At 41.0% G+C, this 6,639-nt stretch overlaps 1 long non-coding RNA gene across 1 annotated transcript; it reads right to left on the bottom strand.

The window, feature by feature from the left end:
- Positions 1–3,328: 3,328 nt before the first annotated feature.
- On the bottom strand, positions 3,329–5,243 carry LOC112449512 (uncharacterized). Its single transcript, XR_003038067.2, has 3 exons — positions 4,819–5,243; positions 4,222–4,296; positions 3,329–3,478 (listed from the first exon to the last, which is right to left on the bottom strand). It is a non-coding gene; the product is annotated as an uncharacterized lncRNA (long non-coding RNA).
- Positions 5,244–6,639: the final 1,396 nt, after the last annotated feature.

Here is a 6,639-nt window from a genome sequence, read left to right on the forward strand (position 1 = left end):
TGCTCTGACCACATCTTGCATTAAAAAAATTTAAAAAAAAAACAAACATAAATCTGTCTGCAGTGGGGAAGACCAAGGTTTGATCCCTGGGTTGGGAAGATACCCTGGAGAAGGCAATGGCAACCCAGTCTGGTATTCTTGCCTAGAGAATTCCATTGGCAGAGGAGCCTGGCCAGCTACAGTCCCTGGGGTCGCAAAGGTTTGGACATGACTGAGCAACTAATACCAAACCAAACCAAAAAAAAAAAAAACCTAAAGGCAAAATTCAGTTAACCTCTCAGTCAACCTCAAATAACCAGAATTTTCTAAACTGTGGGAACATAAGAACATATTGTATTCAAGTCTCAGGCACCAACTCCACACGTGAGGGAGGTAGGCTTTCTAGTTTCTTGTACCCTTTCATGCAGAATTGGAGAGTTTCTCTCAAATATTTTGATCAATCCATGTATCTTAAAGACCAGTAATTTCAACAAAAAATTCTAAAACCATTGTACAAAATAGCAAACTATTAATTTCACCAAGGAGAACTCATTTGTAACATTAACAAAATGTCTAGTCCATTTTGATCCAAGATGGCTGGAAGGGTTGAGGGGCTGTCTGTAAAATGTGTTGTTTCATTGTATATCAACAAACCATTCTAGAAACAAGCATGGAGCCTAGGTTAACTGCCCAAACTGGAATGAATTCCAAACAATTCATACACACACACTTATATGTCTAGACTGAATTATCTGAAACATAAAAACATAATGCACACATTGTTTTAAATAACTTACGTTACTTATCCTAACAACCCACTTAGAAGGAATAGCATATTTATATATCAGTGTAGGATGATCCCTCCACACCAAAAATTGTGAAGCACATTACTATTTTTATGCTCTTGTAAAACTAATTAAGTATTTATGCCCCCTTTCTCATTTTTCATGAAAACATCCACTGGCATCACCCAACACATCATAAGAGAATGCTGATTCAATTGCTGAGACATTGTGGACAAAGTAAGGACAGAAGGAAGGCAGAAATAGTGGACAGAACATCTCACAGTTTTTCCAGAAGTGAAGCAGCTGTTAACTACCCGGTGTTATACAGTCACCTCTTGTAAGCTTCTGAAAGTCATTACTTTTCTGAAGCTTATATTAGCATGAATAAGCACAGCATTTTTTTGAAAAGCTGTTTTCAGACTTTGTTGTTTTAACTTCTATTCTAGCAGAATAGAGGGAAGAGTTGATAAAGCTCCGCAGCCCCCTCGCGGGAGGGTGGTTCTCCAGTCGTGGACCCCATCCTAGACTTGCTGAGTCAGAATCTCCAGAATTAAGGCCCACGACCAGCAATTGTAACAACTTCCCAGGTAACGTGGGAGATCTCTGTTTTTGTGCCTTGTGGAAAATCACTTTAATGATCAGTTTAGTAGCAACATAACACAGAGAGGAAATTAGAGCTCTATGAGGAATATTGAGTATAAACAAAATGATCAAAAAAGCTCCAGTCATGGTGAACAATTAAAGGGCAGCCACCACAGGCCGTCCTAGGGTTCAGACCAGGAGTATCACTGCCCACCCAACACCAAATTCAGGTCAACTTCTGGTGACGTTTGCTTTGTTGAGCCATGAGGCAAATGGTCATGTAGGGAAAAAAACTGGGCTTTTTTCCTTTCAAATTCCTTTCTTTTTGAAATAAACTTTATTGCAACCTACTGAAACACTTTAGGTCTTAATGAAATGTCTTAACATGGAAACATGACATTTAAAGAAAAATCTATTAGTCAAAGAATGTCATTAATAAAAGGCGTTCTTTCTGAAGTTGACACGAGTGATTTAATTGATCAGCACCAAAAGCTAACATCAATCATCAAAGGGACAGGGGCAGCACTGCAATCAGGGACAGAAAGGAGGAGTTTGGAAGAAGTGTGTGGTATAAGGCCAAATATATGCAGAATAAACAAATACCTGTGCTATCAAGAAACAAAGCAAGAAAAAAAAAATGAGCCTTCATAAGCAAAATGATTGCAAGCAGGCAATGGTAATGTTAAAACTGTTTTTACAAGAACTGTTTATATTCTCAATGTTTTCTAACTTCTTGCACTGCTTTTCCTACACGTAGAAATTTTACAATTTTGCAGGTAAAAACAAAGCAGTAGTGGACTGTATATTTTTAATATCCTAAAACACCCCATAATGTCCAGGAAAGGAATAGATTTTAAAATATATATTTCCAGAGAATATATAGCAGCATTGGGGAAAGTTCTTCATTAATATAATTTTTTTAAAGAAAAGCAGAGATATGGAACTACATTTCAGTATGATGAACTTGATCCTAATTGTGTAAACATATGAACCCTTGTGTTTATTTGAGAGGTATTAAAAAGACTAAAATGAAATATATCTAAAATTTTAACAGTTAACTCTGGGTATTAAAAGCATATTATTTGCTACCATATACCTTTTTTTGTTTCAAAATTGTCTATAATAAATGTGCATTTGTTTTATAATTATTATATTTTTTAAGTAATCAAGCTTGCATTCCCTCAAAAGAATTCTAGGAGATTTTCTTCCTTATTCATGCATGATTCATGTTCCTTTTAGCACTACCACCCCCAATCCATTAGAAAATATCCTTCAAGCATAAAGACACTGACCTCAAACTTCAACAGAGATCATTAAAACTTTCAAATTCTATGATTTTAATATCTCTAGATGCCATATATTGGCACATTTATTTCATACATAAACAGGTTATAGGGTAATAAGAACTTTATTCTTTTTATTATGTCAGGCAAAAGCTGATGTATCTGCCATTATGCCATTCACATTCTGTTGTACTAACTTTAGGGTTTATAGAGGATATTTCAAATACTAACAACTGAGACTTCACCTCTTGGAGAGTCATAGCTTGCAGATATAAATCATGCATACATCCTGTTCCTAATTAAGGAGGAAGATTGTCATGTGTCATTGGAGACAACACAACAAACTGCTTCTGCCATGTCAGCTCTTGCACCCATCAAAATGTTACTGAGAAATACTCATGAGAATAAGACAAGGTTATATATACTCATGAGGCTAAGGATGATTGCCACATACATAGAGGACATTGTTTGCTACATAAAATCTTTACTTTCAAATTATTCCAGCGGAATATATATAGCAAAGAGAGGGTTTGGGATTCAGGAGGGAAAATGGAAAAGGAATTCAAGCTCCAGAGTTGCTATATAGGAGAGCCCTGGGGATAGGAATCTGATTGATACAGAAGAAAGGTACTTGGTCTTGAAGCTGCAATCTCAGGTTGAAGTGCCCGTTTTCCCAGTTATTACCTTCGTGACCACCGATGAATCATTCAATTTCTTTAATTTCATTTGTGAAAGAAGAATTCAAATATCAAATGGATAGGATGAAAACTACATGAAGAAATACATGCAAGTTATTTACATCGTAAGTCTTTGGATTCCCCAGGAAATGCCAGTTCATTTCTGGTCCATCTGTGAGGAGGAAATTAAAGCATTCAGTTGTTGTCAGGAAATGGGTTTCATCGGCTCAGGGAGGGCAGGTTTGCTCCCAAGGTGGCACAAGGCCCTGACAGCCAAAGAACAAAACTCAAGCCTGAATCCTTCAAGACTACTTTTTCCTACTATGGGTCAGGACCCATTCGTGGGATATACAACAGTTTACTGTGTTGTGATTAACATATTTTAAGTGAAATGGAATGGGCCACACTAGAGCTCATCAAATGTGGTAAGGGTAAATTTCATGGAAACCTATCTCAGTTCCACATATGTGTGCATATTAACATATATATACTGCATTTTAATGTGAAATGTATTTCTTACTGTGGTCAAGGTCAAATGTTTTTGAAAACTACTTCTTTAGAGAAAACGAGATTTCAAAGTCCCCACCCAAAGGCTCATGTCACAATGATTCTGAGTTTCAAAGAAGCAAGATAGGAACTGATTGGGAACAGTATCCTGTTCCCCACAGGACAGTGGTAAACATAGGCTGTTGAGACCTCAGCCAGATCCCTGACAGTGGTACATGAGATCCTTGTGGGCAGATGCAAGCTGGGAGGAACCCTGGATACTAGGGAGACTTGGCTCCTGGGATGCTGGGGCTTATTAGCAGCTCCCTTCACATTCCCCAGGGAAACCACTGGCCCACTCTCTGGGACCTCTGGGTTTTGTTCACCTCCTGCTCTGTGGTACTCATCACCCAGGACCAGTTTTCTTACCTCCCTCCTGGCACACACAACTCTTATAGCTGAGCTCTAGTTCTCATTTGTCCCCATCTTGCCTCACTCGGAGCTCTGCAGAGAAAGGACAAAGCAATACACAATAGATCAGAAAGATGCTATCACCTTACATGCCCAGAAAGTGAAGAGTCTTGCAATGATGGACCCAAACCAGGTGGAATGTGTCAGATTATCTAAAGAAATACTGTGTCACAAAAAAAAAAAAAAAAACTTGTGGAAACAAGAAGTCAGTCACTCATTGGTAGATCTAAGAACCATTCTCACTCCTATTCCCTTTTCACTTCCCAGTACACAGGATGGAAAAGCCAGATGCTGCTTTGCAGCTGGAGGAGTGGGTGGCAGGCCTGTACAGGGGCCGTGCAGTGGATCATGAAACACAGTTCTGGCCGGTAAGAAACAAGCAGAAGTCTGCTGGGGGCGACACAGTAGTTTTTGCTTTCATAATAAAAGGGACAGGTAAGGATGATGCCACCCCTGCCTTCACCTCCTACGCCCTTGAATGAGAGATATAATGGTTACAAGGACATGACATTTAGATTCAGACAGATCTGCATTCAAGTCTGTCTCCCCACTTACTGGAGGTGTGGTATTGGGTAAAGGCCTTAACATGCCTCATCTGTCAAGTGGGTTTAATAATGCCTGTAGATGTTCCAGTGAGAAGAGACAGATGTACCACAGTGGTCAGATGTTCAGTCTTCAGCTGGTACATTGTCCTCAGGTGGCAGCTCTGTGCGACTGCCAATTGTCATCAGAAGGCACTCTCCACTGTTGCTGTTCTCTGGGCGCTTCATCCTTCACTGATTTCCTTGGTCCTATCCATGTCTCTGGAAAAAATCCACTCATTAAACTCTCTCCAACTAACCATTTCACCTATTCCTGCTACAATCCCAACTGATGCAATCACCGATCAAGTATGCTTGTCTTGGATGGGACTTCACTCCAGCAAAGAGTAACTAGTTCAACCAGGCCCCAGAGGCCCTCTTGATCTAAAGGCCCCCTGAGCCAAGCCTTCTGTCCCTTCATGTCTGCTTTTGACCCCCAGTTACCCAGAAAGGACCCTGACCTTCCTAGTGGAACATCATGCACCTGCCTCAGGGACACACACACACACACACACACACACACACCCCATCCCAACCAAAGAAAAGGAAAAGGCATCCAGGCAGGGTCACTTTTGTTGTTTAGTCTCTCAGTCATGAACAACTCTTTGCAACACCATGCACTGCCGCATGCCAGGCTTCCCTATCCTTTGCTATCTCCCAGAGTTTGCTCAAACTAGGCAGGATCACTAGCTAGATTAAATTTTCAGATGAATAAAGAAAAATCAGGAAGGACTAAAGGTTAGGATTTAAAGTTTAAAACACTTTAAACTCCATCTCGTTTCATGTTATGTCCCTAAAGCCTACTACAAGGCATTTGGTGAGCTCCAGAAATGCATGTGCCTCTCTCCCCATCTCCACCCCAGCCCTGGAGAAGAAGGGAAAGTGAGTGGCTGGGAAAAGCCCCCTCATAACTCTGCTGGAGAGAGGGGAGAGGGCCATCAGTGACTAGATGATCTCAATAGTCTGGACTACCTTTCTGTTCCGTGTCATGGGCATACTCTCCATTAATCTTGATTATGTTATCAAAATCTTAAATTTCCATGTTTCCTTTTGGCATTACTTCTCTTATTTTATCCTGGACTCCTTTGAGAATCCTGACATTCTGAGGTATTGAGAAGCAACTTTCCTCAAGCTTAGTGACCAACTTCCACTCATCATTTAACGTAAAATTTAACACAGCACAGTTCCAATTCCTGCTGGAATCATGCCCTCTGTTCCCACATTTTGGTGGCCTTGGGCTCCCAAAGAGCTTTTCCCTCTGGCTCCCCGCTGCCTGGGTGTCCTCAGCTCCTGGGTGCAGGCACCCCAGCACTGCCTAAACCATTCTATCCCCACACCAGCTATCTCGGGATAGGCCTTGGCTGCTGCCAGGACAGTCACTTGCTATTACCAGCAGTTTCCCAGCAATCAGCAGCAATTAGCAAGAGCCTGCGTTCACACACATTAGAAACCACTCAGCAAACTCAGAGAGAAAAACTTCTGAGAATTTCAAAGAATGGCTGACCTCTTTCCATCTTCCAGCTGCAGCGAGAAGCCTCACACCCATCTCCCCAGAACTCTAAAGAGGCTGCCAGTGTACACTAGACCTTGTAAACCTGGGAGAGGCTATGCTTTTTATGGGGTCTGCAATGTATCTTTCTGGAGTGCCCTCCTTGAAACACGGTTTGGCCAGATGCTAAATGACTAAGCTCCATGCTGTCCTGTGATGAAGGCTCAGAAGTCATTCACCTTGAGCTCCTCCATTAGCAAAGTGGCACCAAGGGATAAATCTTAACACCGTCATTACTCCATCCAA

The sequence above is a fragment of the Bos taurus genome, chromosome 14 (assembly GCF_002263795.3).
Source record: "Bos taurus isolate L1 Dominette 01449 registration number 42190680 breed Hereford chromosome 14, ARS-UCD2.0, whole genome shotgun sequence".
NCBI classification, from domain to species: Eukaryota; Metazoa; Chordata; class Mammalia; order Artiodactyla; family Bovidae; genus Bos; species Bos taurus.